The 18,099-nt window shown below is 36.0% G+C and overlaps 1 protein-coding gene and 1 non-coding gene across 9 annotated transcripts in view; one reads left to right on the forward strand and one right to left on the reverse strand.

Moving 5' to 3' along the window:
* The window catches only part of LOC126373295 (amyloid-beta-like protein), a 207,445-nt gene that overhangs the window by 61,049 nt on the left and 128,297 nt on the right, over nucleotides 1-18,099 (forward strand). The window lies entirely within an intron of this gene.
* On the reverse strand, nucleotides 16,405-16,511 carry LOC126373500 (U6 spliceosomal RNA). Its single transcript, XR_007567321.1, has one exon. It is a non-coding gene; the product is annotated as a U6 spliceosomal RNA (small nuclear RNA).

An 18,099-nucleotide genomic window follows, 5' to 3' on the forward strand; every position in this document is an offset into this window, starting at 1 on the left:
ACGTTATAAAGACGAGATAAATATATTCCTGACGACTTTCCATACAAAGGGGACTAAGGGGCGCAATATGTCTCGGAGGCAAGGCAATTGAAGACAATCTTAATAAACTGTCTCTGAACGTCTGAACGCAGTGGCGGAAGAGGATTTTCTTCATTATTTCACAAATTGCTGAAGAATTCGTGTTTCTTCTCTTCATTCTTGAGGCCGTATTATTTTGACATTAGATATTGTATTAAGAAATCGCAACGCATTTTTTACTTAAAAGGCAATAATGCAATTTGACATTTGCGCATATAAAAGTAAATGCACAATGTTAGCAAATGTCAAATAGGAATATTGCTTTCTTAGATGAATAGGCTACTAGGCAACCTAGTCAAATGAGACACTTTTTACGAAACGAAAGTTTTCTTTGGAATTGGTCCATACCAATTCCAAAGACAGTATTCCCATGAATACTGTCTTGTAACGCCATCAATAAAAGCGGTCAAACGTCGTACGAATATAAGTGGAAAAGTAAAATGAAATTGATTGTTGATCAATTTAGACGGGCTTCTATTTCTAGATTTGCATTTTACAATTTATCTTTGACCCAGTGAAATGCCCTATTGTTTCGTGGCGTCCTATTTAACCCCCCAAGGCCGCCGCTATATCGTCACCTTATAGTCTTTTTCTATCGTGTGGGTTATCAGTTGGATTACCAGCCTCATCAACCCTGGTGTTAGGGTTACTACTTATTGAGCCGCCAAAGGCCCCTGACATGACTCATGTAACGACTACTTACTTACATAAATAAGTAGTAACCGGGACCAACGGCTTAACGTGTCTTTAAGCACGGATCAGTTTACTTTCGGACAATCAGATGATCAGCCTGTAATATCCTAACTAAACTAGAGATCACAAAGTATTTTTTGTGATATTTCCCCACCGGGATTAGAACCCGGGACCTCCGGATCGTGAGTCTAATATTCAACCACTGGACCACGGAGATCTTATAGTGGAAACCTAATAAGCGCCTCATTGAAAAAACACATTTGGATGTGTTTTTTTTTTACCTAGACACACTAGATCTAGGTAAAAAAAATAGTCTCAATTTTGAGTCGGAGTAAAATCGGGGTTTTGTCGAAGAAAACAATTTTATACATATACCTTACGTAAGGTCTTACATTTTTTGGCGATATAATTATTTAGAGCTAGACGTTTTCATTGTGATATTTTATTAGAAATCAATATGTTATTTTAAGAAGAATCACAATTCTAAAGACGTGACGAAGAGCAACAAATTACACGAAGCATCATGCATATTGTAAATCAAGAGCCAAATAAGCTTGGCAACGAAATCACAAGCGATAGAGATAAGGCGTTTCCTTTTGCCATCAAAATTCACTTAGCCGAGTTTCAGTAAGTCATAAGAACTTATAAGAACTCGCAAGAACTAGCGCAGTTCTCATTAGAAGCGGCTCTCGTCACTCGAGGGCAGCCCTGACACACTGCCTCGCATTTCTTTCAACTGTGACTGCAAAACTCTAATTAGGGACGCGAACTTGCCAACTTGTAGATTTTTACGTTTCCTTTCCTAAGTGTACACATTAAAATTTTTAAAGCTGTTAATTTTGTCGGGTCTTTACGTACGTTACACATTTTTAAATAAATTGGTATTAAGTAGTGTTTCATAAATCGTTGCTTACTAAGATTTATATAAAGTACTTACATCGTAAACGCCTTTTTTAAAATCGTATTCGGATGTGGTTTTTGTGAACAAAACTTTTTAATAGACAAGCTATGATATGGTGGCTGAGTTCGGAGAGGGACCCAGACCTACGGGGTATTATAACGTAGAACCCTTGCCCAGGGATACGGGTGAAGACCTCAACCGTTGCAGAGGCTGAGATGGAAGCCATCAGTATGGCAATGCAGGACGGAAGGGGCGCATCACAGGGACTGTAACCTGGAACCTGACAGAGGGCCGCAGTAACTGTCAGTACTATACAGAGGCGAAATTGTGGTCTCAATTTTTACCCGGATTAAAAAATCACATCAGAATGGGGATTTTTCATAAAGGCGCTTACGTGATTTTCATTATAGGGCGACTTTGGGCCAACTGCAAGACTTAAAACACAGAACGCAGAAATAGAACACAGAACAAAGAAATTTTAATTTCGTTGAAATCAACATTCCAAGAATTTGCAGGATTCTGCCCACAGATTATTAATAGAAGATAGAAACGCAAATATTCCATCCGAAGCAATTATAATGTAATATTTTGAAAGTTAATACGGTGTTCTGGCTAACCCTATTACGGCATTGTGTGGGCTCCTATTGTTTCAGGTCCTTTGCCCGCTTGTTTATAATAGGATATCGATGGGTGTGGCTTAGGATGTGGCTTTGTGTAATTTATAGCAAGGGTATTTTTTTCTTTTATACGAGTATAATACTCATTCCTTCTAGTGTGACGTGGGATAAGTCGAGAATCGTGGAAAGATTATAACAGAACTTTCGTTGCAACGGTGTCCTGCCGGGTCTGCATGACAACTGCACCGCGCGCGGCGCCAATTATTTATATCTTCGACCAATACCCGTTTGACGTCCATCTACGTAGATAGCATTCGTATCGAAAGCGCTTGATATAATTCGCGCCGGTTGTCATGCAGACCCGGCTGGAAAACATGTAATGCAGCTGCACAGCCATCATCATCCTGGATAATTCATAAAAAACATAGACTTAGAATTAAAAAGGCACCGTATATAAAGTGACTGTGAATTGTCTTCTAATACAATTACAATTAAAACATTAATATTAATGTTTTAATTGTAATTGTATTGTAATTGAGTCACTTTCTCTAGGTATATACCTAGAGCAAGTGACTCAATACTAAAATAAGAAATGTAAAAAGTAATTGGTACTTCGAACCACAAACGGATTTCTTTGCAAAAAATATCGTCAATAATAAAAAAAACTTCAGAAGAGAATCAGACCTATTTTCAACAGTAATCCTTTTTCCCAAGGAAGAGAATTATGAAGACATTTTACGTAAATTTCGGAATAGAATTAGGCAAAGGGGCGAGCTATTAAAAGGTTGTGTTTCGACAATTAAGCCGTTAAGGTACTTAGAGCTGCGATTAAATATTTAACCTGAAAAGGCCAAGCCGATTAAAATTGTATCCATTAAGAAAAGAAGAGAAAACGCTAAGAAATACAAGAAATAGCAATGGCACTAAAATACCGGCCAAGGGTAAATAAATAAAGGTGAACAAGGGCTTTGGTAACTATTACAAACAGCAGGGGTAACTTAGCCAAGTTGCAGACGATATAGGTGACATGTCCATACATTTTAAACGTTGCAACTTGCCTAAGGCTTTTATGGACAGAAAGATAATACAGGGTCCTAACGACACCGTATCGAATACTGAGGGGGATGATTCTGCTTATGGTATGAGCACACGTATGAATGGAGTCGTACCATCACGGGTATTTAACATAACATTATGTACATTTATATCCCCGAACGGGTATGCTGAGGTTTACTAAATTCATGTTTTTTTAATTCGAATAAAACTGAAAATATTGACCCTACAGCTTTGGTGCCATAGTAATAAATGCTCAGACGGATAAGTTCTAAGGATATATACCATTATGGTTACTAGGCCGGCACTTTACATTTTGACCAAAAATGTACTTAGTTTATGAAAAATACAGCTTTTTGAATTCGAATAAAACCGAAGATATTGACCCTATAGCTTTGGTGCCATAGTAATAAATGCTCAGGTGGATAATATCTAACGGAATATAGCAAAATTATTTTTTGGCCGGCACTTTGACTTCTGGGCCGAAATCCGATGATCTCCTTTTGTATATACACCCACTTCTCGCCAGCTATGTTTAAGTCCCAGGTAATAGGAGTGAGCTTATTGTCACCATTAGGTTTTCATTTTTTTTTCTGCAGATCCCTGAAAGTGGTCCTTTCCAAATTAATTGACTAGATTTGCTGCGAGTGCAACAGAGCATATCTGAGCTGTAATCCGATTTGCGTTTAAATTTACTCCATATTTTCGTAGGTATCCTTTCAGAGGCATTGATTAAATCGCTGACCTGAATCCCAGTGATTCATTTAGGTCGTACAATGTTCCGATGTATGGCCATACAAATAATAAATAAATAGGGACGTGACATTGAGATATTGCGACAGTCTGAAAAGACTACCTGGAATATTCAAACAGCAAGAAATCAGACTTAATTAACATAGGTAGACTTGTTGAAGGTCAATTTATCATTTTTTAATCTACGTCATTTCGCTAGGTGTTATGGTCGAGGAGAAGAAATAACAAGAAACTGCAACAGCAACACATCTTTTAAATAAATGTAGGTAGTTAATTATACATAACAAGTTATTTAATAACTAGAGGAACACATTTAGGCAGGCATTTTTGTCATTTAGGTAATCGTTAATCTTCTTCGGATGAGCTTTAAATTATTTTCTGACAAGTTCAAAATATTGTCTAATCTAGAATTTTGGATACCAATTTTCCTTTTGTTCCTTGTACTTATTGTAAGTTTCTCGGAAGGAAAATATTTTTTACCAAATATTTTCGAAAAGTATCTGTTTAGTAGCAAGGAAGATGTACTCGTAATTTTCATTACAACAACAACATTGTAGCAATATCCTGTCCAATCTTTAGAAATATAATGAGTTAATTATATGGTAAAGACTGTCTAAAATTAAAAAATACGGGATTTTTAAAACTGCAATGAATGAATGAAGAATGTGGAAGAAACAAGAGAAGTGTGTCAGGATCAAAGCAAATGGAATCCAATTGTCTGCTTATCCCAAAAGGAAATAAACGCGTAAAAACTTTACAAAATGATTGCCTAAGAAATTCGGGCGTAATTTTTTCAGAGACGCTTAAAATACTTGGGGATGTCATTAAAAAAGATGGAATATCAGCAGTTAATTTTGAACTGACCCTTTGAACAGGCAATATCTCAATAGTGACTGCCAGTTGGATAATGGACGAGGAGTTGCCCTCAGGCGCATCCTTATTAGTGGGCTATAATTCAGCGTCTACCCGGCTCATTGCCAGGGAGATCATAAATCACCAAACAGACTCAATACAGATCACAACGGGTTTGTTTGTTTTATGTTTTGCTATGAGAACAGGGGTGAACTGTTCCATGGTCAGATGCAAGCGAAAAGCGACTTCACTGCTGTCCACGAGGCCTAGGCTGTGAGTCATTAGCGTGCATATTGCTTTAAAACCGACTTCATAAAGAAGAAAGTTATTTGCAAACTATTTTACAATGTTTCGACACAGAGGTAATGTTTCTCAGTTGGTACTCTTGATAGTTATAAACATTGCAAGTATTTTTGTTCGACATAGAGTTAATAACATAATTCTTTTATTTGATTTGCTTGAGTTGATATTATACTGCTTGGATAGCAAATGATAGCAAAAGCGTTGATGCCTCAAGTTGCGTATGTAATACAATACTTACTGGGAAACGTAACAGGAATTTGTAACTGCTCCGTGTTAGCTCACTTAACATTGAAGTTCCATACCCAACCTTAGTTGACGTAGAGTTATCGTGAGAGATGGTAATCTTGGTGTGAAGTGACCAAAACCGATTCGACATGGCCTGTTTGAACGAGGCTTTATACAGCAACCTCGCCCCTAATGAGACTATTTCTTACAATTTGTAATGACAAAATTCAACCCACAAAGGATCTTTTTGTTGGAATATTTACTTGCCATCATTTTTATCAATCATTGTGGAAACGGTAGGTTAATTATTAGTTATTTTGTTCATAACTTGTGTATATAAAATAAAACAGCGGCGTCTTGTTCTTGTGTTGTATTGAGAGAACGAATTTTTTTTTATAAAGGTTATGGCCTGGAATCATGTCTTTTGGGGCAATCCGCGAACGAATATTATAATTATAAAATGTTTCCATATTTAAAATCTTAAATATATGTGGCTGTAACGTTGAATATTTAGTTATAAGTTTTTATTTTGTTAATAACTAACATTACTTTTAAATTGGCAACACTAGACTAAGATGTCAAAAAAGGTTGGTTGTAAGATGAAATACGTTGTATTTGTGTGTGCTAAATATAAGTGTATTTTTTATATATTTTTAACATAATATGATACAAGTTACGAAGGACAACAACAACAACAGTTACAAGTTGTGATTTGATAATATCAATGTTTTAACTACTTTTAACATCTTTAGTCATTAGTGACCAATGTGATTCGTGAATAGACAAAAAGACATTCTTGTATTTTTAACTTACTTTTTTTCGCTCTATATATCCTTCTTCCAGTAGTAATGTAACTGACTGAACTGCTCGAGATGAATGTAAAACTCTTCCTTTATTTCTCAAGAAAACCTATTCAACCTAGTCATTCAGAAATTCAACCGATTTAAAACCATAGGACCCGTCCTATGGTTTTAGCCCGGCTAAGTAGGTTAATTCACGTTTATTCTACCCTCGAGCCAAGGAAATGGTTAATGAAAAGGTAGAATTGTGTGGCCTTTCTAGTTGAACTGTGCTTGAAATTTATAAAGAAAAAATCCTGAGTATTACTTACCTCACTTTGTAAGGAAGGCTGAAGGAAGGTTTTGCGGAAAAGACAGGAAATTCCTAGAGTTTCTTTTTTACATCCTTGCCTTTGTGAACATTTTGTTTAAGTTATGATTTTCCGCATAACTTGCTTTACAGGGTCGTCGCTATCTTTAATTCCAACTTTGCAGCTGTCATCGTGTTGCTCTTGGAACAACATTATTTTCTCAGACACAGATTGTTTCGGAAAATAAAGTTATTCGAATTTCTGTCTTCGTATAACTCTGTTATCCTCACTAAGGTTTATAAGATATTGCTTGCAGTTTATAGTCTACCCAACAATGTTGGCTAAGCTAAGAATAGTTTTAACAGAAAAACAATTTGGAGAAACAGTATTTTCTTTAAAAAGTTGAATCGGAACAAGCATGCTATAACTTTTACATCTTCACATAAATTCGAAATTTTTAGATCAGCTTCATTATAAAAACTTTCTTCACAAGCGTAGGAATACTCCATATCTTTTTGTGTAAACACTTGCACCCTCCACATCAAGCTCGTTTAATCCAATTATTATTGAAATCTCTCAGTCTGTTTAGTTTAAAAAGATAACAGAATCACTTAGCGGATGCAACATTTCAGCAACAAAAGCGAATGGAAACATTTTTTATCCCACGCGGGCGTCCGGGGTTCCACATGTTTTGCGACCTAGTCGCTCTCCTGTACGACTTTTTGCGACACATTTTTTATTGTTTATTTTGTCACCGCTTCCTATTTTTACTGCATTTTCCTGCGCCGTTTGTTTCAGTTAGTGTTGCCTTGTTAGTTAGTTTTCTAGGTCATATGGCCTCCTATCAACTGCTGATTTTGTTTGCAATTTTGGTTGTCGAATTTTAGATTCTGATTTTAAAATCTCTTGTAATCGAGTCTTCAGCTGTCAAGTGTGTGCCCCTTTTACTAAACAGAATAAAAGAGATAACTTATGATGTAATTAGTCTACCATGCAGGTAATTTTAAATCTACTTATTGTCTGATAGCTGAGTTTCGTCGTTAGAATAATAAGTCTTGTAGAGAATTTATTAAAGTTGAATTTTGACCGAGTCATTCGACTGCTGCTGCTGCTTTCTTTTGGCATCTTGCGAATCTTGTCTAATTGAATATAATAATATTTTCAGCTTTATAATAGGCTTTATATTTTGTAGGCGAACACAAGTATATCTGTGTCCTGTTAGTCTGCTCGTATTTTTGAAGGACAATCCTCGTTGTTTTATGTACCTGTTTCTTATGATATTGAGATTCGTCTAGACTCTAAAATTGCTGCTATTAAGAGGTAATAAAAGTTTTCTCACTTTCAAGATTTGAAACGCCGCGTATAGCTTTGTTGCTGAAAATATCTAGATCCTTTTGCATTTAAAGCGAGATAAATGGTAATTGCTTTAGGTACGTCGGCAAAGTTTGATTTATATAAAAATGCCGTATTGCGATTACTATTTCTATTAAGACATATTACCATACTGTTCCTTGTAAGCAAATGAATATTCGTAATATTTTATAAGATCAAAAAGTAGATAGTACTTATAACCTTTGTAACTTCTTTCAAAACCTATATTATTTGGTTATATATTTTCATTTTGCTCGAGCATTACGACGTCCATTCATATCAATTTTCCTCGACCATGGAGTATTAAAAGCAAACAGATAGGCCATTACCTGTCAACGCCAGTCGCCGCAACATGAACGCGCGCGTTTGCGTTTCTGACAGTGAGCCGTAATAATACATCAGCCACATATCACCGGTAACCGGGCAGTCACTATAAATTAATGGCGAACCAGTCTGCGATGGTTTTAATTCAACTGTCTGTTCAGTTGTATCTAATTGAGAACATTTAGGGCTAGCACGAGGTCGTTTATTAAGGGTAAATATGCTAGTTGAACTTGAAAAGTTCTGTTTTTAACAAAGTAAAAATAGGTACTTAATTGATGGATTTAGACTAATACCCTTCAACTGCAATAAAATTAACAGTTTTTACTTCACACTTAACACAATTGAAAACTGAGACAAAGTTCTACAGAATACAAATCTAGACAATTTCTCAAAGCCTTACGAACTTGCAGCAGACAATTTGATTTACAGCCTCAATACTAGAGGAGCAATACTGTCCACGCCTCTGTCAAATGCCCGTAACTATTCAAAGTCACGAACAAACGACAACTTCCAACTCTATCAAACTTGCCAAGTTTAATTCCAGCGCAAGTTAAGAATCCAATTTCTATACTGGAATCGAAGTTTGAAATCCGCACCTCATTCCGAGGAGTCACGTTTCTCGTCAACTATTGTCCAAGTAATCAAACTGATGTTATTTATATTGCTGTACCAGGGCGCGATTCTAGGACCGGTACTTTTAAAAGCATTCGATGTACGTTTTAGTGTCTGTAAAGGTGGAATGTGTTATCGCAAATTGCTGAATGAAGTGTTTCGGTTTATTACTGCGGTAGAATTTTCCGATTGTTATGTTACTGTTTCATTATAAACAAGCATGTACACTGTGTAGGCGTAAGAGGTGGTAGATAGGAGTAAACTTTGTAACACAGCTCCAATATTTTAACACAGGAACACATTTGTATTACGTGTTCCGATTTGGTTGTCTTCCCTGATAAAGATTTTCAGTTAACAAAATTCACCTCAGCTCTAAGCAAGATAACCAAAGGCTTTTTACAATTCCGGACACGAGTGCTATCGCCAACGTTTCAATAACAAACGGTATCTATCGGGTTCGATGTAGAGCCGGGTGCTTATAAAAACCGGTGCAGGGAGCAAGAAATGCGGATTGCAGCAAAATACCACACTTCCACACTGAAGGCGCGAAGGTGCCGAGTCGCGCGCTAAATGAGAAATTCCTACAGAGTACGTGGCTCGCCCGCCCACGCCCGGCTTAGGGTTGCCTACTCACAGTTCGATATCGAAAGCTGAACTTTAAAGTTTGCGACGTTGTTTGTAGTCGTTGTAGGTTGTAGGTCGATGTAAGTATCATATTCGGTATTACATATAAAAATAGATTGTATAATATGTTGGCCAGATATCATGATCTTGATGCCCTTAAATGCATATAGAAACATTGTACTGGCTGCTTTTTGTTAAATTATGTCTATTTTTTATTTTTTAATATAGTGTATATCATGTTTTTCTTGTTCACTTGATTGTGCATGCTGTGACTACTTGTAATTGAGCTAGCTCTTAATCTTTTTTTTTATTGCCTGTAACTTTGCATGTGCAGAGTGTATCTTCTAAGTTGTCCATAAATAAATAAATAAATAAAAATATAATAGAAATATTTTAGGTGAAGAGCGTGCAAGCTTAAATGACGTTAAAGACAGTTATTTTTATATCAATGAATGGAGTAAGGATTAATGGCTTTTTGCAAGAATCACGATATCTTTCGTTATAATTTTAGCATCTCTTTAAAACATTCAGAATTTTAATTTTACACCGATAACGACAGTTTCTTCGTGCTACCCCACCCCTAACTACCCCACACAAGGAGTCTATCTGGAGCATTAATTCGAGCCGCAGGTAGCGGGGGTATATTAAACAGCCTCTCAATTTTTCCTTCCCTCCGTCAGGTTAATTTTTAACATCACTATGGAACTTTTGAAGAGCCTTTACAAGAGTTTATGCTGGGAATATGGCTTGTATTGCAGTCTATTGTGGCTGGCTTGCTTTGTGAATGTTTAATGAGCCCCGGCTTTAAATAGCGTTATGAACCCGCTCGTAGTTTGTGATATACTCATAGTTAATAGAAGCGTATAGGTGTATTATACTATCTGGATGTATGTATCATATTCACGTCACAGTCACTACGCCCCCTTTACGGAATTACAGGTTATAGGTTCAAAGATTCTTTATTCTCATTAAGACATGAAATAAGTCACTTATATGAGAACAGATTACAATAAAATAAATACTAATGTTCGCTCGTACAGAAAATTCACAGTTAACTTCACAACTCACCACACTTAATTCATTTCACATTAAATTAAATTACATTCCCATCACGATCCCTCCAAAAACAAGTTATGGTTGATATTTAATTATAATATATTGAGCTAATTTACGTTTAAAATCATTTAAAGATTCGATATTTTTTATATGTGAAGGTAAGTTGTTAAAAAGTTGTGCGCCCTCGTAAGTTATCATCCGTTTTCCATAGTTTGTCCGGATTTGAGGTAGAATGACGTAGCTAGCCCGTCTTGTGGAGCGTTTAGACACTTGTTTGTTTTGGGTAAGTGAAAGTGATGTGTGGATTGTTTTACATAGTATTTTCTTATGAGGATATATGTGCAGTGGGTGTATAACTGTTTTAAATTCATTAGGTTAGTTTGTGTGTATATAGTAGTTGTTGGTGTTAAGTAGTGATAGTGAAATAACATTTATACAGGTTGTGAAGCTGCAGTAGTTATGACATTGATGAGACATTGGACAAAAGATATATTTACCTATACAGGATGTTAGTGACATCGTAACGAAAACATTGTGGGGTGATTCAGACCATGATTCTGAGTTGATATCAAGTACCTACAATTTTTCATCGCAAAAGTATTGAATTGAAAAATAATTAAAAAAGAAACACAAAAAGAAAATCTGTCACTAACAACCTGTATAAAAGTATCGGTGCTAGACTTGCAGCAATATTATGAGTCATTAATTTATCTTCGATTTCGACCGTTACAGACGGCGATACGGCCCCTTCACCTTCACTTTGCGCCTTCTCGTTTTGTCGTTCATCGCGTTGGTGTAACAGTAAGCTCGGTGAGGTGTGGGCACTTAAGTTTATCTTGCGTTGGACTCTCTGACTACCCCAATTGAGATGTAGTCGTGAGCCTATGTTTGTTGTGATTCAAGGATTCGATTTTTGAGTTTGAGTTCACAAGCCTCACAACCTAGGCCACGAGGGCTGTGCTGAAGATGCTCTTAAAGAATACTTAGCTATGGCGTATAGTAACATCGTTTTGTAGACGCAATCATTACCCAGATCACCATAACATAACGCCTGTATCCCCGAAGGGGTAGGCAGAGGTGTACATTATAATTATTGCAGGTACAAACCACGTGATATCTTTTATCTTATGATCCAAACATGAATTCCAACTACGGTTACTAAAGGTTACTTATTTACTTACTCGTAATAATTCTAAAAAGTTTAAGGCGATGTTCTTTATTGCTTACCCTTTTGAATTCTCTATTCTATCAACCATTAAAGGAATTTAAGCTTTACCTTACTTAACTTTCTAGCTTCACCGGGCGTGTCAGTTACAGCTAAACTCCTTTTCCTCAGAATGAAATAGCTAGCTAAGAAGAAATATACCTAAAGTAAAAGCTAACGTTTTGTTGTAAAGTCATTTATTCCTATAACTGCGTGGTACCTAATATCAATTTCGGCTAGGGAAAGTTGTCTTTGAATTGGGTAGTCCCGTGTGGCTCCTCCCAATTCAACTTCTATCGCTTTGTAAATCCACTTATAATATCGGGGGTCTATTGTTTAGAGATATTCTCTGTAAGTATTTAGATATTTCTTTCATCATCCCCCTAGCATTATCCCGTTTCTCACAGGGTCCGCTTACTTAACTTGGACATTTGACAAGTCCGGTTTTTTACAGAAGCGACTGCCTGTCTGACCTTCCAATACGCGAAGGGAAAACCAGACCAATACAGATTAGGTCATACGTCAGAAAATGCATTTCCCGGGAATGTGGGTTTCCTCACGATGTTTTCCTTCACCACTGAGTACGTGATAATCATTTATGGTTTAGGCATGTGCTGGATTCGAACCAGAGACATCAAAGTGAGAGGCAAGTTTCTACCAACTGGGCTTCTATGGCTCGGTATTTGGATATTAATTTACCTAAATAAAAACCAAAAAAAAAAAGGAACTTAAAGTATTGTTGACATTAAAATTCCCTAGTGAACTACTTATTATTCTAAAAATATGAAACGAACATAATATAAATATTATTTCTTCGAAATTGGGTCGTGTACTGGGTTCAAGATTCAGAATTTTATAATTTAATTCTGATTACCAAATAGAGACAGATCTAAAACTAACGAAAAGCATTTCTTTTTTCTATTTAATTTATTTATGAATTACCAAATAGAGACAAATCTAAAACTATCGAAAAACATTTTCTTTTTTCTATTTAATTTATTTATGAATTACCAAACAGAGACAGATCTAAAACTAACGAAAAACATTTTCTTTTTTCTATTTAATTTATTTTTCTATTAATCTATTTAATTTATTCACGAAAAACGTAATAATAAGGCCGGCATTTTATCTCGCTTTTCTGTGACGTCACAGTGTGCTTTTTCATACAAATTCCATTAATGATCTTATAATATATTAAGAACGATAATTATTTGAGTTATTAATTATTTGAAACTCAATTTATTTTATTTTTTATTTATAGTAATTTCGTGTTTAGATTTGACTAGTTGGAAACTAGTTTTGATGTTTAGGAGATAGTCGTAGTGCGGACTAAACTTCTAAAGCTAAAGTAACACGGAAGAGAGATAAATTATAGATTGTTTTTAGTACCATAAACAAAATAACAAACGACTGTATTAAAAACCGGAACGAAAACATCGACGACGGCTCATTTGAATGAAACACAAACAAAAATATTCTGACACCGTTCGGGAAATGAGTTACAGCTTTTTAATGCAGCTATAAATCTCATCATATATTGGTTAACACAGTAAAGCATAGTTTATGATGGCCATTAACGCTTGTAGGGTATAATTGTCATCTTCTATCGTGTGGATTGTGAGGTGGATTACCAACCCCATCAACCCTGGTGTCAGGGTTATTATTACTTATTACTGAGCCGCCATAGGCCCCTGACATGACTCATATAACGACTACGTACTTACATCAGTAAGTAATAACCGGGACCAACGGCTTAACGTGCCTTCTGAAGCACGGAACATTTTACTTTCGGACAATCAGGTGATCAGCCTGTAATGTCCTAACCAAACTAGGGATCACAAAGTGATTTTTTGGATTCGAACCCGGGACCTCCGGATCGTGAGCACAACGCTCAACCACTGGACCACGGGGGTCGTTAGAGGGTCATATCATAGGATTGTAACTTTGACGCAGATACACATCGGTTCATTGTGAAGGACCTGAGATACTGGTGGTTTGGAAATTCTGTTGGAAAATACGCGATGTCGAAAATTGTGTTCTTGTCTGGGAAATTAATGGGGTAGGGTACAGATAGCCTTGTGATATCACTGGTCAATACCAAGTCGCCAGATAGATAAATAGATTTAAGTTGATTGAATGAAAGGTAAATTGAGGTATTCGATTTATTAAAAAAAGAACTTCCAAAAAAATTCAAAAATATTTATTTTTCAAAATTGGCTTACAAAGTTAGCGCTTTTTGAACGTCAAAAAAATTAAATTACAAAAAAAATATTATGTTATTAGCTGTAAAACTACTAGCACATCGGAATCTGTAACGCTGAGGGAAAGACGTGGCCAGAAAACCTCCCAGCACAGGGCCCTAGTCCTACTGTTTCATGTTTTCCTTTCTTTTTTTTTTTTTTAAATCCAGTTTGTATTACATAACTACTTAATAAATATCGTTCAAACCGATTTTTGGTGGAAGTTTGCATGGTAATGTATCTTCTTCTTCTTTCTTGCGCTATCCCACTTTAGGTGGGGTCGGCTCTTCTAATTTTGCGGCGCCATGACATTCTGTCTAGGGTTGTCGGGTCGGGTAAATTTTCATGTTTTAGTAATCGGGACATGCTTGTCCACCAAGTATAAGGAAGGTCCTCTGCCTCTTTTGTTCTCGGGCAGGCAAAGAGCGTGGTAATGTATATTATATATTTTTAGTTATATATTTCCCTTATGTTAGAGGTTACAGGACACACACACACACACACACACACACAAACATTTTACCACTTTGCAAGAATCTCTCGCGCAAATTATTCAGTTTAGAAAAAAAAATGATATTAGTAACCTCAATATTATTTTTGATGACCTATCCATAGATACCCCACGTGGGTTTGATGATAAACCCCTAAAAACCGGACCTGTCAAAATCTTCAGCTTAGGTAAGAGGACCCTGTGAGAAACAGGATAATGCTACGGAAATGTTTTCTGCTTTTTTGTATTGGTCGTCTAATACCTGATTACTTATTATGGGGACGCTAATTATCAAGATTTAATGTATGCTGTATAATGCGGATTTAAACAAAAAAGCATTATATTGCATCGCTCCAATTATCTGCAGCGGCTATACGTGAAATCATGTTTGCGACGCTTAATTCCCATACATCGAACGTTGCCCCGAGCCGATCACGAGAGGACTAATGGCTTCTGTCACGGTACTGTATCACGGCATCCAGTCGTTCAGCCAAACGTAATGTACAGCCGACCAACTTAAATTTGCCGTCCAATCCCAGCAAATCTTTAAGCAACGCCTGTTTAACAAAACTCCAACAACCGCAAACAAAACTTGGTTACATCTGCTATCGGCCAACTTAACTTTGCGGTCCGAATCTCCTTCAACAGCAAAGGAAATCTATTGTTAAAATTTTCACGGAAGCAAACAAAAGTTGGTAGGACGTTACCATATCGCACGCGCGGAATCGTGACGTCTTCAAGAATGGAAACGGGTTGTTGGAGCTTTGATAGTATCTGTTATGTCGGAGCTTGATTTATGTTGTCGAAACCAAACTATAAAGCCTGAAGCGTTACAAACTTGTTTGAAGTGTTTCATGAAAGTCGGACGAGAACTGTTTGATCCTTATGATTGGAACTGTTGGATCAGATTTGCGTCTACAAATAGATGTAGCGCGTTAAAACGTGTCTAAGAGACAGTCTATCTAACAAGCTGCCAGATACACTGAAGGATTTGCCGATAAGGAGATTCAAGAAACATTTGGATTTGTGATATAGACTGATGATTATAAAAGCTTCTTTGGTGAGTAGTAATGATGACGATGATGATCTCCGACCGATTTCGGCTATGGCGACCACTTCGACTTCTAGTCGGCACGACACGCCCATGTGAGTAGTAGTAGATAGTATATTATTATGTAGATACCTATAAGTCATGGCGGTTGAATTAGGTATGTGAAATAAGAACTATGTTGAGGTACTCTGAACTGAAATAGAGGGTTTTTATTAACACACCTGTTTTATAAGTAATTACATTATTTCTATACTTAATAACTAAACTCACCTGAAATAGAGAATCAACATTCGAAGCAAATAATTTCACATTCAGAATCTATCTAGTTTTACATAACCTCTTCTAGAATATAAAATTATGTTTTTGACATTTGATCAAACAAAAAGATTAAGAATAACATAGAGATTTTTTTATTATTTTTTAACCTCATGTTTTTTTTTAATTTTATGTTTTTTTTTTTAAAAAGAAATAAATGTTTATTATGACTAAATACAATGTTAATAAAATATATAACATAGTCAAATCGTTCAAAAGTCAAATGGTTTTTATATGTATATATGTGTGTGTCTATTTTGACGTATTGTAGTGTAGGTTTTTTAATTTGACTATGTTATATATTTTATTAACATAGAGATTGTTGTTGTTAAATGACGATTGTAAAATCACGATCAAAATAGGCCTAAGCCTTGTCTTCAGTTTTCAATATTCCATTTAGGCCGGTGCCTTGTCTTCAGTTTTCAATCTTTTTCATTTAAAATCCATATCAGGCCTAAGCCTTGTCTTCTGTATCCAAAATCTTGAAAGTAAAATCCAGTTTAGGCCTAAGCCTCGTCTTTATCCATGATCTTGTCACATCCAATAATAAGAAAAAATGTGGAACGCTTCACGATTTTGCGTGTCACCCTTGCGCAGGAGCCATGCTAATCTTCTCGGTATCGTTCCAATTTTAGTATATGTACTGCCGAAGCAAGTACAATAACATAGAGAACGTTAGTTGGTAGATTCCCGCTACGGCGAGTCTGTTTACGTAAATGGCTTGACATCTCGCCTGTCATTTGCATGTAAGTACAGTTCAAAACACAATTTGAATCACGCTTTATACTTTATAATATTTTTATTTCTACTGAAATAATTGCATTTTTGGTTCATTTTCGTTTCATAATATTTTTGGATACTTTCCAGCCTTATAAATGCAGTAATCAGTAATTATTATTTTTTACATTTTACCTCACCTTATGGTTGCCTGGAAGAAATCGCTTTAAGCGATAAGGCCGCCATTTGCCATGTACTTAATTAAGAGACTTTTTGTAATTATTTATTTTTAGTTTGGTGCAATAAAGTGTATTTGTATTGTATTGTAATCTTATGGAATTAAATATGTGATACAATTCTACTACCATATATTTTTTTTATTATATACTTACATCTTTTCGGATGGCAGGTTCTAATGGCGCCTATTTGCAAATATCAATACAATCTAATCTAATCTAGCCTACAATATCGCGCGATGCGGTAGCGGGAATCGCCGTTCGTCGAGTCGCTGTCAACGCAACAATTCGGCACGACGACGACTCTCGAAAACGCTAGTGTGGGAGTTCTCTTAGTTTCTAACTTGTATCGGAATGTTAGTTGCCAGTCCAGTCCTTGCCAAATAAGATGTGGGAACAGACACATCCAGCCAGAGACGGCTGAACCAGTTTGCCTGCTCTTACATTGCTCGTAGACTGTTTAGATGGATGGAGTAAGTTACTTGAGAGTTCCCGTTTAGTTGGCCCGGAGTTTTTGAAGTCAATCTGAGTAGAAGCTGTATTTTTCTTGGAAAGTCAATAAAATTGGGTAACTAAATCTTTTATACTATGTTGCAAGTTTTACATTTGGATAAAGGAATTGGACAGGATTTGTTGCAGACGCGCAAGTATTTTAGTGTAGGTGTTATTCTGGATACATTATATTTAATACCCGGAATAAAAATAAACTTGCTTTACAAGTCAGTCGATTACATAAGATTACTAAATCTTTTAAGGGGCAATGTATACGTTTTTACAATAAGATTCCCATTGAAATTCAGAATTTGCCTTTCAACTGCTTTAAGACAGTAGTTAAACAAAAACTTTCCAAAAAAGGTTATTATAAAGTTAGTGATTATTTAGAAGATATGAATGCATGGGATTAACTGTCTGAGAACTGATATTATGATATTACTCAATTGTATATCACTATTTTATGTTTATTTTTATTTTTTTAAAGAACGTCTAGGGCCCTGTGCCGAGGTTTTTCTTGCAGCTTCTTTTCCCCGGCTATACAGGTTGTGAGAAGCTGCAGTAGTTTTAGGCGGATGAGACGTTCGTTATGTAAAAATTGACGATTCAAAGTGTAACTATGTTACCTACTGAATAAAGATATTTTTTGAATTTGAATTTTGAATTTGATAAAGGAAATATAAAACATATCCTCTTATCATCATACATACACATACATACATAAACTCACGCCTTTTTCCCACCGGGGTAAGCAGAGACTATAGACTTCCATTTGCTTTGATCCAAACACACTTCTCTTGCT

The sequence above is a fragment of the Pectinophora gossypiella genome, chromosome 15 (genome assembly GCF_024362695.1).
Source record: "Pectinophora gossypiella chromosome 15, ilPecGoss1.1, whole genome shotgun sequence".
Classification (NCBI taxonomy): Eukaryota; Metazoa; Arthropoda; class Insecta; order Lepidoptera; family Gelechiidae; genus Pectinophora; species Pectinophora gossypiella.